At 45.3% G+C, this 13302-nt stretch overlaps 1 non-coding gene across 1 annotated transcript; it reads right to left on the bottom strand.

Moving 5' to 3' along the window:
• Positions 1-11484: 11484 nt before the first annotated feature.
• TRNAA-AGC (transfer RNA alanine (anticodon AGC)) lies at positions 11485-11557 on the bottom strand. Its single transcript has one exon. It is a non-coding gene; the product is annotated as a tRNA-Ala (tRNA).
• Between the last annotated feature and the right edge of the window lie 1745 nt (positions 11558-13302).

Here is a 13302-nt window from a genome sequence, read left to right as displayed (position 1 = left end):
ACTGGATTAGTCCGCCTCCATGGATAAATGGTTATCGAGATGGTTTTTGGTTCAAGGGGCCCCGGATTCGATTCCGGCCGGCTCAGGGGTTTTAATTTTAATTGGCCTTTTCCACTGGCTCGGGGACTAGCAGTGTGTGTGTCGTCCTTAAATAGAAAATACAAGGAAATAATGAGAACAGTAAGGAAATCATCAATAATTTTTAAGAAAGAAGTAAAAAGAGTGGATCAGGGGTAGAGTGTCGGCTTCCGGATCGCAAGACTGTGGGTTCAAATCCAGTACAAGTAGTCGGCATTTTGAAGGATAGATGAAAGTCCGTTCGACACTCCATGTCGTGCTATCTTCGCGTGTAAATGATATCTAGTGACAAGTCTGGTGTTTACCCGATATAATAAATTAATACTCAGCCACGCGAGAAGCGGTTTACCTTGCCATCTTCTGTAATTAAAATTAAAGAAGGTCATAAGACGTGCAGGCGTTAATGGTTCGTGTTACATCAAATGCGTCTGCACATATAGGTGATATCATACGTTAACTTATTACTTTCTTCTTCTTCCTCTTAACCCGTTTACCCTTCAGGGTTCGTTTTCCCCTCGGACTCAACGAGGGATCCGACTTCCACTGCTTCAAGGGCAGTGTCTTGGAGCGTGAGACTTTGGATCGGTGGTTACAACTGGCGAGGAGGACCAGTGCCTCGCCCAGGTGGCCTCACCTGCTTTGTTGAACAGTGGCCTTGTGAGGGATGGGCATATTGGAAGTTATAGACAAGGAAGAGGGAAAGAAGTGGCCGTGGCTTTAAGTGAGGTACCAATCCCGGTATTTTGCCTGGAGGAAAAGTGGGAAACCACAAAAAACCACTTCGAGGATGGCTGAGGTGGGAATCGAACCCCATACTCAGTTGACGTCCCGAAGCTGACCAGTCATCGTACCACTTTTTCAAATTTCGCGGCAGATTTGGAATCGAACCCGGGCCTCCAGGGTTGGCAGCTAATCACACTAACCACTACACCACAAACGCAGATATTATTTTATTCTTACCAGCGAGAAAATACTTCAACAGCAGCTCTTCCTCTACAGTGTCTTGGGTGGGTTACTTGTCAAAACGCACGAGTCCCAAAACTCAAGGGGTAAAATTAGTAGAAAATAAAATCAAAACTCACGACTACAAACTAGCAGCTACATTAACATTCTAATAAGACTCCAGGCAGCAGGTGCCTATAATGACCGCAGGATGGATGAGGGGCGCTGTGACTAACTCTGGCATTCAACGAATGTTTGTCCACCCACTTTTAGAATGGGATATCCCCTGTGTTGTCAATGGGATATATCACAGACAAAATTCTCCAAGTATAAGAATGCCTGGATATACCTAAGGCCACGGCCGCTTCCTTCCCTCATTCTTGCCTATCCCTTCCAATGTTCCCATCCCCCTACAAGTCCCCTGTTCAGCATAGCAGGTGAGGCCGCCTGGGCGAGGTACTGGTCACACTCCCCAGTTGTATCCCCCGACCGAGAGTCTGAAGCTCCAGGACACTGCCCTTGAGGCGGTAGAGGTGGGATCCCTCGCCGAGTCCGAGGGAAAAGCCGAACCTGGAGGGTAAACAGATGATGATGATGATGATGATGATAACACTGATCTTTGATCAGTTATTCTGCTTGGCGTCGACGAACAGTGCACAACATGGAATTCATTATTTCGCAGAAGCGTAACCCAAATTTAATGTACAAAATTACAATGTTATAGGTGGTATAAACAGAAAGAAAACAAGTCGGGCGAAACAGTATTGTTTTGTCATACAAGACTATCACCAGCGTGTGCGGGTGAAATTTCAACCGCAAGTGACAATAGCGTTTTAAGTGAAACAGCCCACCAGTGTGTATATGATGTTTCTCAACTTCCTGTCGCGTATACTTTGTGTCGAGGCTACACAACAGGCCCACCTCTTAATGAGAGAGATGCCAATTACAAGCGGACACGCAATGCCGGGTGGCGGTAACAATGGACCTTTCGCACAATTCCGATTACATTTTTAAATATATACAGTCGTTAGGTAGGTAGGGTGGGCTTTATCCACTGAGAGAAAAACTGGCCCGGCTCGTGAGTTTAGAGACTGCTCAGCTAAAGAAACCTACTCTTACTAATCCTCTCCTTGGTATTCGTGAATTTTGATACTCGTGGGTTTTAAACTCGTGAGTACTGAGACGACACGCTTGGATGACCTTTTGTAGTATCCTTCACCAAGCGTGTCAGCTATAAGTCTTAAACCTAGAGTGGAGAATCGCGCCTTGCAAACTCATGATTTGAAACAGAGTGATTAATTTTAAGGGTCAATCAATCAATCACTACTGATCTGCATTTAGGTCAGTCGCCCAGGAGGCAGATTCCCTATCTGTTGTTTTCCTAGCCTTTTCTTAAATGATTGCAAAGAAATTGGAAATTTATTGAACATCTCCCTTGGTAAGTTATTCCAATCCCTAACTCCCCTTCCTATAAACGAATATTTGCCCCAATTTGTCCTCTTGAATTTCAACTTTATCTTCATATTGTGATCTTTCCTACTTTTAAAGACACCATCCAAACTTATTCGTCTACTGATGTCCTCCCACGCCATCTCTCCACTGACAGCTCGGAACATACCACTTAATCGAGCAGCTCGTCTCCTTTCTCCCAAGTCTTCCCAATCCAAACTTTGCAACATTTTTGTAACGCTACTCTTTTGTCGGAAATCGCCCAGAACATCCTTACTACAACCCCTAAATACTCTCATAACCATGTGCGGAGATCTGTACCCTTTATTTACAATCATATTTATGTGATTACCCCAATGCAGATCTTTCCTTATATTTATCATCATCAACATCATCTGTTTACCCTCCAGGGTCGGCTTTTCCCTCGGACACAGCGAAGGATCCCACCTCTACCGTCTCAAGGGCAGTGTCCTGGAGCTTCAGACTCTTGGTCGGGGGATACAACTGGGGAGAATGACCAGTACCTCGCCCAGGCGGCCTCACCTGCTATGCTGAACAGGGGCCTTGTGGAGGGATGGGAAGATTGGAAGGGATACGCAAGGAAGAGGGAAGGAAGCGGCCGTGGCCTTATGTTAGGTACCATCCCGGCATTCGCCTGGAGGAGAAGTGGGAAACCACGGAAAACCACTTCCAGGAGGGCTGAGGTGGGAATCGAACCCACCTCTACTCAGTTGACCTCCCGAGGCTGAGTGGACCCCGTTCCAGCCCTCATAGCACCCCCTCCGGGGGTGGCAGCTAATCACGCTAACCACTACACCACAGAGGCGGACTCCTTATATTTATACCTAGGTATTTACAATGATCCCCGTACGGCATATTTTTACGTTCAAATTCAATCAAATTAGGAGTTTATTAGCCCATAAAAGGGCCACGTTTCGATCAATGTCTGTGAAGAAGGTGGAGACCATCTGTGAAATACATGAGGTAGGCTTATATGAATGTTGAAGGCCTGCTAAGTAATGTCCCATGTTTCCTACTTGCCCAAAACTGCAGCTATCCACTTGGCGTATCAAGTCCGTTCAAATATTTTTGTCTGACAATAGCAACACACACGTGTGTTAGAAGGGCCCTGTTTTTATAATCTGCTACCTGGTTGTCGAACAGGTACCAGACGGATCACAACCCGAAAATATTCAGTGTTGTGAAGAGGTGGGTAGCCTAGTAGTTTCATATGATCGTTCATATCAGGGCCGTTGTCATAGAACCTACAGTCTTACGTAGAATTTCCTATTTGAAAAATTATATCTTGTATCGGCAAAGAGCCGAGCCAATAGAGCAAGACAGGTGTCGATATCTTTCAATATTCTAAAGAAGAATTTATCCGGGAGTCTAAATTATATATCTAAAATATTTTTATAAGTACCGAAGCACTGAAGGGCTATCGGATTCAGTCATGATCATAGTAGAAAGAAAAATAAAATCCAGATACGACATCAAGAAACTATTTGTGCTAAGAGAATTCACATTGTAACGACGACACCTGGGCGTTGGTACTTAACTTGTACTTAAGTTATCTGCTGCCTAGCCGGTTCATCCGCAAGAGCGTAGGTTCGATTCTTCGTCAGAAGGTCGAAATATGTATAATGGCCCATCTGCATCTGGAAAGGCACTTGCCCCTGAGGTTCATTCAGCAAACACCATAACTAAACCTCAAGCCAATCGCTGGGGAAAAGTAGACTACGGGTAGTGCTGACAACTCCGTCCCATTCAGTGCTGAGGGTACGGTTATATAAACATTTACTTTCCACTGTTTCAAGGGACTTCATGGTCTGTCCATACGATGGTTATTTTGATTTGCATCTTAATCTTCTGTCCACCTCTGTGGTGTAGTGGTTAGCTTCCACTCGCCAGAGACCTGGGTTCGATTCCCAGCTCTGCCATGAAATTTGAAAATTGGTACGAAGGTTGGAACGGGGTCCACTCAGCCTCGGAAGCTCAATTGAGTAAAGAGTGTTCGATTCCCCTCTCAGCCATCCTGGAAGTGGTTTTCCGTGGTTTCCTACTTCTCCTCCAGGCAAATGCCGGGACGGTACCCAACTTCAGGCTACAGCTGCTTTCTTCATTGTCTATCCTTTACAAACTTCCCGTCCCCCTACAAGGCCCCTGTTCAGCATAGCAGGTGCGGCCGACTGGCCGAGGTACTGGTCCTCCTCCCCAGTTTTATCCCCGACCCAAAGTCTCAAGCTCCAAGACACTGCCCTTGAGGCGGTAGAGGTGGAATCCTTCACTGGATCGGAGGAAAAAACCAACCCTGGAGCGTGAACCGAGTAAGAAAGAAGGAAAGAAGGAAGAAATCTTTATCTTCAATAAAGTATTGCTTATTCCCGCTTTCCACACGTTTTTAAAAGCATTCCGTATCGTGAAGGGGTGGACCTCTTAGAGGGTGACACCCACTCTCAGGCCATGAGATATGAAGTGGTGATTTGAGGATGAGGTAAATGTAAGAGGGGAGTGGCTGTGGCCAACAAAATGAATTGTTCCAGTATATACTTTAATGAGAAGAATGGGAAACTATGGATAACAATTCTCAGGACAGCATACCGCCTTCCGTTTACACAGCTCTCTTTCAAGCTGTACGAGGGGGTACCCAAGAGAAACGGGATTATTTTTTAAAAGCTATATATTTGCAATGTTTTCAAAACAACCTTATCCCTTTCAAAATACTCTCCATTAAAACTAATGCATTTGTCCCACCGGTGCTTCCACTGATCGAAACATTTTTGTAGTCGTCTCTAGAAATGGTTGACAGCTCTTCCCTCGTGTTTTCTTGACCTCTTCAATGTTGTCCAATCGGTGTCTTTTCATGCCCCTTTTCTTCTTCTTTTTTTTTTTTTTTTTTGCTATTTGTCTTACGTCGCACCGACAAAGATATCTTATGGCGACGATGGGACAGGAAAGACGTAGGAATGGAAAGGAAGCGTCTGTGGCCTTAGTTAGGGTACAGCCCCAGCACTTGCCTGGTGTGGAAATGAAAACCACGGAAAACCAATTTCAGGACTGCCGACAGTGAGGTTCGAACCCACTATCTCCCGAATACTGGATACTGGCCGCACTTAAGCGACTGCAGCTATCGAGCTCGGTTTTCCTTCTTCTTCTTCTTTATCTGTTTATCCTCTCGGAATAAGCGAGGGATCCTACCTATACCGCCTCAAGGGCAGTGTCCTGGAGCTTCAGACTCTGGGTCGGGTGATACAACTGGGAGGATGACCAGTACCTCGCCCAGGCGGCCTCACCTGCTATGCTAAAGAGAGGCCTTGCGGGGGATAGGAGGATTGGAAGGGATAGACAAGAAAGAGGGAAGGAAGCGGCCGTGGCCTTATGTTAGGTACCATCCCGGCATTTGCCTGGAGGAGAAGTGGGAAACCACGGAAAATCACTTCGAGGATGGCTGAGGTGGGAATCGAACCCACCTCTACTCAGTTGACCTCCCGAGGCTGAGTGGAACCAGTTACAGCCCTCGTACCACTTCAAATTTCGTGGCAGAGCCGGGAATCAAACCCGCGCCTCCGGGGGTAGCAGCTAATCACACTAACCACTACACCACAGAAGTGGACCCATGCCCCTTTTCATGCGTGGAAATAATAAAAAGTCGCACGGAGCCAGGTCAGGCGTGGGGCAGCGGAACCATGCCATTTTTAGCCAAAAACTGTCCAACAGAGAAGGCTGTGTGTGCATGTGCGTTGTCGTGGTGGACGTACCAGTCTCCTGTCTGCCACAAATCGGGTCTTTTTTTGACGAACACTGTTGCGCAATCTTCTTAAAACTTCCCATAAAGAATTGTACGTTGTTCACTTAAACCTGCCATCATAAAAATCGAAACAGGAACAAACCAGCGCTAGCAAAGCAATCACTGCAGATGAACAGAGCAAGCCAACACAGGCGGCTCTGAACTGCCTACTTCCTGACATCTGCGGTAGATGGTGACCCCATTTTCTTTTAAAATAAAAGAAATGCACCGAATAGAGCGGGCTTCTGCTTATCAGCGGCTTGTTTTGGAGTTCTGCGTTCGGGAGGTGGAGGGGCTGGTGTCCTGCAAGTGGCCGTGTGGTTAGGGTCGCGCAGCTGTAAGTATACATTCGGGAGAGAGTGGGTTTCAATCTCACCGAAGGCAGCCCTGAAGATGGTTTTCCGTGGTTTCCCATTTTCACACTAGGCAAATGCCGGACCTGTACCTTAAGTAAGGCCACGTTCTTTTACTTTCCAATCTTAGCACTTTCCCATCCTTGCTTCGCCGAAATCCTTCAATGTGTTAGTGCGGCGTTAACCTGCTAGCAAAATAAACTTCGCTGCACCTCGCATCACATCTACAAATCTTCGTGACCTGAGGTAGGGCGTTACCCTTGAAGTGGTCTGCCCTACCCCTTTAGGGCAAGATATAAAAGTTTGTTAAAATGCTTTAAAAGGACAAATTCCAATTACATGGTATGTTAAATACATGCGTCCGTCTCATTGGCTGAATGGTCAGTGTTGAGGCCTTTGGTTGCGAGGGTCCCGGGTGTGATTCCCGACTGGGTGGGGGATTTTAATCGCGTCTGATTAATTCTTCTGGCTCGGGGATGGGTGTTTGTGTCTGTACCAACACTTTCCTCGTCATATTAAGACAACACACTACACTACAAACCACCAGAGAAACACGCAATAGTGATTATACCCCTCCATATACCGTTGGCGTCAGTAAGGACATCCGAGCATAAAACAAGACCAAATCGACATGTGCGACATAGTTCGCACCGGCGACCCCACAGATTTGGATACACAGTAGAAGAAGTATCTTAAACGCATTTAAGACAATCGGAATGCGGGAAGCGCATAGCAGTTAGTACATACACGCTGTCTAGCGGTAGAGTTGTATGCAACACACCTTCATTAGAAATGGCCAGTGTAACTGTGTTGCTTTGGTCAACAAATGGGTTGGCACGTCTGACAAAACAGTGATTTTGTTGACCTACTTCAGGATATGGATCACATTATCTGTTAATGCTCACTCTCAGCCTACCAGGGGAACATGACTGATACCATCGTGCTTTTGATTGATGGATTCCCAACATGCACTTGGAACCGTAGCTCTGTTGTGGACTTGAGATATGCAAATTTGTGTCCATACATATAATTTTCTTCATGATCTACAGTATAAAACAAATCTCTAGAATACTCAGCCGTGAGTTGACCGAGCATTGTGTGGGCCACTGAGGAGTTATTTGGCATGAGGAGTGGCCACCATGAGCCATTTAAGAAGTTATTCCTTGGCTATTGAACATCCCCAGGCCTGTCGTATTATGCGGGTTTTGTACCCCGATTATCAGCTTCTCATCGCACACAGCCTTGCAAATGTATTCACAAGACTCGGAGAACAGTGCTCCATCGAAAGCCAGTGAGGCAGTGTGTTGTACCCGGTATATGCATAAGTTTTTTCCGGTTTTTGTGGTAAAGGAAACATGTAATTTTCAAGGAAAATACATGTTTTTGTTTATTCAAAATATTGCCGTCAGCTTTTACACACTTCGCCCGTCTTTCAGCATAGTTATGAATGCCATGCGAGAAAAACTGCTTGTCTTTTACGGCAAACCATTCGTCGAGCCATTTTCCAACTTCCTCGAAATTGCTGAAGTGCTACTCTGCGAAGATGTGATAGTCAGATGGGCCAGGTCGGGAGAGTACGGCGTGTGCGGAAGGATGTTCCATCCAAGCGATTTCAAGGTGTCCCACTGGTTTTGTTGGGTGAGACGGCACATTGTAGTGTAACAAGATCACTTTGCCATATCTTCCGGCCCATTCCGGTCGTCTTTCGAGTAATGCGTGGTTTAAATTTATCATTTGTTGGCGATAGCGTTGTGCATTAATGGCTTCGCCGGGTTTCAAGAGTTCATAATACCCAACACCACTCTGGTCCTACCAGACACATGTCTCACTTGTTCTAATCGATGGAGCGTGTTAACCACATGTTTCTACCAGCAAACGAGGACTTTCCACGGCCTTTTCCTTTTGATTAAATAAGAAAAGCAACGAGTGCCGCAAATGTTCTTTTTCAGGCTGATCGTTGAACGATACAACACAGATGCTAGTGTTTGGCAGACTCAACTTGTGTGTGTTGTTAGGTTAATATCAGACGAACAAACTGACGTATCAAATTCATACGCTACGTACTGTTCACTGGCGCCGTCTCTTAGTGAAACCGGAAAAGACTTATGCGTACAACTGGTATTCCAGCGAGTAGGCTTTGCCGTGCCCATATAGACGACCACTGCTCAGAGGAGTGGTAGAGAGTGTAAGTTCTGCGTGCAGACTACTCTTCTTCAGCGTCTCCACTGCGAGCCCACACATGGATAATGTGGAGGTGGGAGAGAAGCTCCTTACCTACCCTATGCTTGTTTAGATCATGTCCTGACTGCTGTCTAATAGCTTTCGCGGTGAGTTCCAATCCTGTAATCGACAACCTTAAATGAGGTTTTTCGTGGTTTTTCATTTCGCGCCACCAATCGAGTTGGCCGTGCGCTTAGGGTTGCGCAGCTGTGAGCTTGAATTCGGGAGATAGAAATATGATGTAATTTTTTTATTGCGCAGTTTCCTAACCTGTGTGCATTTCTACTTGTTTTGTTAGCCATTCATCAAGAAGTTTGGACATTCTCCCATAGATGACACTAGCAAAAAACTATGATCTTGCACCCTGGTGCAAAGTGTAAGAAGTTATAATTTAAACAAGTTTTGTATTTCTAGGTTTTTGTAACTGAATGATGTTCAATTATTTTGGGGTTGGCAATATTTCCTTTTCATTTCCGCCAGTTTTGAATCCAGCCAATCCCTAATTTCTGTAATTAATTTTCAACATATCACAGACTTCTTCTTCGATTCTGAGTGTAACTTTGATTATTGATAAATTTTGAGAGGGTGTGGCTGGTTTAATCTTCAATGGTCTCGAACCTTCCATGAGGGTTTAAAAATTGCGGATTTTCTCGTTTCTTGGCCAATTGATCGTCACCTTACTAAGTGTGTGTGTGTCAAAGCAGGAGGCGGGCGGCCTCTTTCATCGGTCAGCAGTACGTCAACAAGGTAATGGCCACGTAATATCTTTCTTTCTTACTCCGCAGTTTAACCAGAGGGAAAGGTCCGAATCGTTAACTATGAAACCTGCCTTTCTAAAAATGTAACCTTCTGCCGGCTAATGTAAAACTTCATAAATCTTCAACTGTGAATCGGGGATAGAGAGTGATGTACCCTCTCGAACTCCCCTTCATCCTGGTTTGAGGTCACTGCGTTTCATTGCTGTTTTTCATTCTGTAATTGGTTAATGTAATTCCTATACGAGTCACCTCAGTAGTTTGGGAATAGCCCCTTGTTTCGTCGGCCTAGAGCCCCTTAGGTTGTTTTAGTGTTCATATCTAGGAGTGCAAATATACGCCTCCATTCAATTTGTGTTTCTGGCCATTTACTTAACCTGTTCTTTTCCGCAAAGGCCCTGTATGTTGGGTACTAGATACCCCTGTATAACATTACCTTTCGATTTGTAAGTTGTGCCTTGATGGCGAGTGACTGTAATTTTCTGATATTGCCTTGAATAGGCTAGAAGAAAATGAGAGCCTGTTAGCTCTTTTTCAATTTTGTAATTGTAACGAGTGCCTCTGGAAGGCTAGACATTGTATTTTGGGAGCAAGTGCTCCATGAATTAGGGGGATTTCTGTCCTGGGTAAATTTGTACTCTTTGTAAATTTGAGCTTGTAGCTCAGGAAATGTAAAGCTAGAGGCTTAAAGCCCAAGGTGTTAAGGTTCTGAATTTTGGATTTTTTCCCAACCTTGTTTAATGTTTGCTACTTGTACCTGTAAAATGGTTAAATTTTGAGTTCTAAAAATATAACCTTAGTTTAAGCTTTTAATTAATTTTGACATTGCAGTTAGACCCATTCACCCCAGCACCTTCTTTAACCTCTTTCTACTCCACAGGTAACCCCGTAACAATAATAATCTCCCTCTTAATCCGTTTACCGTCCAGGGGTGGTTTGTCCTCGGGCTCAGGGATCCCACCTCCGCCACCTCAAGGGCAGTGTCCTGGAGCGTGAGACTTTGGGTCAGATGATACAACCGGGGAGGAGGACCAGTACATCGCCCAGGTGGCCTCACCTGCTATGCGGAACAGGGGCATTATGCGGGGGGGGGATGAGGGAATGGGAAGATTGGAAGGGATAGAGAAGGAAGAGGGAGAGAAGTGGCCTAAAGTTAGGTACCATCCCGGCATTTGCCTGGAGGAGCAGTGGGAAACCACGGAAAATCGAACCAACCTCTACTGAGTGGACCCCGTTTCAGCCCTCGTAACACTTTTCAAATTTGGTGGCAGAGCCGGAAATCGAACCTGGGCCTCCTGGGGTGACAGCTAATCACGCTAACCACTACACCACAGAGGCGAACAATACTTTATTTCAATGTTATTAACTGCTGAAGCTTATCCATGAGGCCTAAGATTTATGTTGGAATTTGCCTGAATATCTTTACATTGCATTAAGCTATGATGTTTTTCAGAATCCTGTATCTTGTTGGAAAACCCTTAACCGTCATCACCGAAAGCCTACAAGTGTCAGCATGACGTTTAACACATAGGAGAAGTAAATTACGAGCCTCCGTGGCTCAGACGGCAGCGCGTCGGCCTGTCACCGCTGGATACCGTGGTTCAAATCCCGGTCACTCCATGTGAGATTTGTGGAGGACAAAGAGGAGGCGCGACAGGTTTTTCTCCGGGTACTCCGGTTTTCCCTGTCATCTTTCATTCCAGCAACACTCTCCATTCTCATTTCGTATCATCTATCAGTCATTAATAAATCACTTTGGGAGCGGCGACCCCATCGTACCAATAGCCTATATCTGATTCATTCATTACATCCCTGACCCTGTCAATGACTGGAAAACAGGTTGTAGGGAAGTAAATTAATACTGTAATTTCACAGGTAGAAAGAAGTAAATAAAATTAACTGGAGGCGCCGGGTATCGATCCCGGTACCTCTCACATGCTAAGCGAGCGCTCTACCATCTGAGCTACGCCCCCAGACACAGTTTTGAAAGCGAGATTGTCATTGTTAAGTTTTCTGTTACTATATACTTCCATCTAACACTCCTAGAGAGCGTGTGGGCCACAAAATACCCAAGTTACGTGGCCCACTGACCTTTACTTTCACTGTCGCTGTTGGAGGGGCAAGGTGACTTGTCCGCCCAGTTCACTCCGCGAGCTGCCCAGTGAAGTAGAGAACGCAGGCTTCTCCAGTTTCAAGTAGGCCCACTCGAGTGTCTATTGTGTCAGCACACAAGTGATATGTGGAGTCAAATATAGCCACCAGTGATTCTTGAACAGTTTCTTCGGTAGTTTACCTTCTTAACACAACTCCTGGTGATCACTGGTAGGTGTTGGCCTCTAGACCCCAAGGTCGAGGTACAAACCCCGTAGAAGTAGTAGGATTTTTGAGGGTCGGAACTAGTCCATTCGACACAGCATCTCTGATGACACATTTCGTATTTATCCGACAAAATTAAATAAAACGGAACGTCGAAATTGACGTGTACGCATCTTATAAAGCGTCAAATCAAAGAATTCCTGTACACGGAAGTTCAGGTCACGCAATTTTTATTTCATAGTCAGTTTAGCGCGAAAGTTGGTTTCTCCCCCGGACTGAGTGTGGAATCTCACCTGTACCGTCTCAAGGGCAGTGTCCTGGAGCGCCCTGGGGAAGAGGACCAGTACCTCTCCCAGGCGGCCTCACCTGCTATTCTCAACAGGGACCTTTTGAATGAGAAGATTGGAAGGGATAGGCAAGGAACAAGGAAGGAAGTGGCCGTGGCCTTAAATTATGTGCCATCCCGGCATTCGCCTGGAGACGAAGTGGGAGACCAGGGAAAACCACCGGCTGTACACAGCGTTTCGCGAATATATAAAATTACATATATATTCGCTGACCAATGTGTGTGCTGTTGTGTGTACTACAAAATAAATAGCAAGCTTGCTTCATTTCTTCAAACGACAATGTTTTAGTTGTGAAATTAATTTTTGTAGTTCATCGTGCTTCTGTGTTGTTAATAATTTATTTCTATTGTTGAAGCGTATCAGAATGAAACTTTTTTTTTAAAGAGGGAAAAATCTCTGATAATGGAGAATTGTGCTTTTGGAATAGCTGTAATAACGCACAATGTTTGGTGCACAGGATTTTTTGAAATTATATAAGATTTATTTTCCTTCACATTCTGTTCTACTGTAGTGCTACGAGAAAAACGAGATTGTATTTCGTTTCCTCAAAGACTGTTATTGAAACATTCAAAGCTTATTTGACAGTTTGTAATGAAGCGAACGCTCTTGTTACGCTGGAAAGAGGGGGGGGGGGGGATACAATTTATCCAACATTTTTTTGCAACTCATGTCCCGACAACATCAACTGAAATTTACGGAAATGACTACGTGCGTAACTGACTGTAGGTGCTGAAAGAGTCCGCCTCTATGGTTTCGTGGCTAATGTGATAAGCTGCCACCTCCGGAGGTCCGCGTTCGATTCCCGACTCTACCACGAAATTTGAAACTTTGTATGAGGACTGAAACGTAATCCGCTCAGTCTGAGGAGGTCAACTGTGTATAGAGAGGTTCGATTCGCAGCTCAGCCATCCTCAAAATGGTTGTCCGTGGTTTTCTACTTCTCCTTCAGGCAAATATAAAGGCCACGGCCGCTTCCTTTCTTCTTCATTGCCTATCACTTCCAACCTTCCCATCACCCGCATAGCCGCTGTTTAGCATAACATGTGACGCCACCT

This window comes from Anabrus simplex, chromosome 4, assembly GCF_040414725.1.
Source record: "Anabrus simplex isolate iqAnaSimp1 chromosome 4, ASM4041472v1, whole genome shotgun sequence".
Classification (NCBI taxonomy): Eukaryota; Metazoa; Arthropoda; class Insecta; order Orthoptera; family Tettigoniidae; genus Anabrus; species Anabrus simplex.
This window is presented reverse-complemented; position numbering and strand designations above follow the sequence as displayed.